Genomic DNA, 2,093 nt, shown 5'->3' on the forward strand with positions numbered 1-2,093 from the left:
GCATATTCCATTTGCTCTTTTACATTTTTAATGTTACTTATGTTACCAGTTTGAGAGTTTTTTGAAAGTCCTCAGCCCCTAGTAATTAGAATTGGGAGTGTGATGACTTTTGACCTCGACAAATAAATACTGTTAAGATATTTAACTTACAATGTATCGCACAATAGTAGAACATCCAAATATCGTAAGACTCTGGGTAAGGCAAACCCTTTGTTACAACCAGCTGGAGAAATTTTATTCAATACCCTCACTTGCCTCTGGTTGAAGTAAAATTATAACAAATAATATTCATTTTAATGTGTTGAAACTCCTCCCATATTGAAAACTTCAATTTGTCATTCTTTGATTCATTTTTATCTGATCTCTCTGAGGTGTTTTAATGATTTATTGTCAAAATAGACGAGGGGGATCCTAACCAAGCTCCCTGTTGGTAAAAATTCGGCCGGGTTGCCCAACCTGCGCCAGAGGGTTCGGGTGAGAAACCCACCCTCCTGAAATTTGTTGCTAGTTTGGAACCGAAGTGCCCAGCGGTGAAGTTCTACACCACTGGAACGGGGGGAATGACAAGTCATGTTTGCAAGTTGGACCCTAACATTGGCCAAGAGAAATTGGCCCCCAAAACAGTAGTTGAACAATTTAATAAAAAATTAGTTGAATTCCTTGCTGGTAACTTGCTTCCCCTGTCTCTATCCGCACCCACTGAGCTGCACGACCTTGTGGAAGAGGTGATTGCTATTGGGAACGTGCATGGAGCTGTAAAAGTGAATTCCCTCTTCCCCCACCCTTCCACTTCCACTATGCACCGCCTCGCTAGTAGTAACGCCGATAGCGCGCGTGCCGAATTGGTCGACACCCTTCGCCCCGATCTAGAAGATGGTTTGGTGTCCGCCACGGTCGATGGGTGGACCGACGGCCAAAGCACGAGCAAGTACCTGGCGCACACCGTGGAGCACATTGACGAAAACTTTGAGCTCAGTGACCACCTGCTTTTCACCCCCAACTGCTTCTCTAGCACGGGCGAAGCAATAAGGGGAAGAGATCAAGGCCAACCTACCTGCCCTGTCAGTAGATCCGGAAAAAGTGAAGATGCACTACGCCACGGACGACGGGGCAGATGTTGTTGCGGCAGTGAGCGAGAGCAGTCGGACATATTGCGCAGACCACTGCACCAACCACGTCGTCAAGAAGGCACTTGTTCCTCAGCTAACCAAACTCACGTGCATAATGTTGGCCAACCCCACATTTGTTGGCCAACCCAACAAAAAAATGAAAAAGTTTGCCAACAAAAAAAAAGCTTAATAAATAAAAATAAGGGGAGTGGTTTTTCACCAAATTGCACTTGTTTAGGGTTTATTAGCCATGTAGGCCCCAATGCTGCCGGTTAAAATTCATCCGACACCTGATATGGATAGTACTCATCAAGACGAATCCAGCGGTACCCTCATTTCAATTTTAACCGGCAAGATTCGGTTGTTGGCGGCGGTTTTTCACCAAATTACACTTTTTTGGACGATCGCCGGAGCAACTCTATCGTTGCGATTGCCAGCGGCTCGTGAGCGGGCGAACGTTCCGTAGTATGCTTCCGGCCTCGGCCTCACGTGTGCGCCCAGATAGCTCGGTTGGCAAGATGAGTGGCACTGAATCAGAAGCCCGGGGTTCTACTCTGCGTGCACGCGGCCTTTTTTCTCGCCAACACGACGCATGTCTGCAGACTGTCCGAGAGGTCGGATGGTGCTCATATACCTGTTTGCCAACTTCTGTTGCCCTCTCCCCTATTCCGCAGACAGTAGCCAAATAGTTTTCTGTCTGAACGGTTTGGGGCCTGACCGATCTCCGTACAAGAAGTGTTTGAATTTTAACTATGACCAGTACTCACTTATGTCTGAGAACTGTCCGGGATGTGCCTGGGCAACTTGTAACTTCATTCTATCTGACCTGGTGTGACAATCGTATATGGAACGTGACTGGGACCTAGCCGCTTCCGAGCCGAACTAGATTTGAGAAGGAACCTAGCGCACTGACTCAACGCAAATTAATCTTGAACACTTTTTTCCATGCGGGCAACAGTTATGCCTTTTCACATTTCTCCTTAC

The sequence above is a fragment of the Frankliniella occidentalis genome, unplaced genomic scaffold, assembly GCF_000697945.3.
Source record: "Frankliniella occidentalis isolate FOCC.00 unplaced genomic scaffold, Focc_3.1 Scaffold70, whole genome shotgun sequence".
In the NCBI taxonomy this organism is placed as follows: domain Eukaryota; kingdom Metazoa; phylum Arthropoda; class Insecta; order Thysanoptera; family Thripidae; genus Frankliniella; species Frankliniella occidentalis.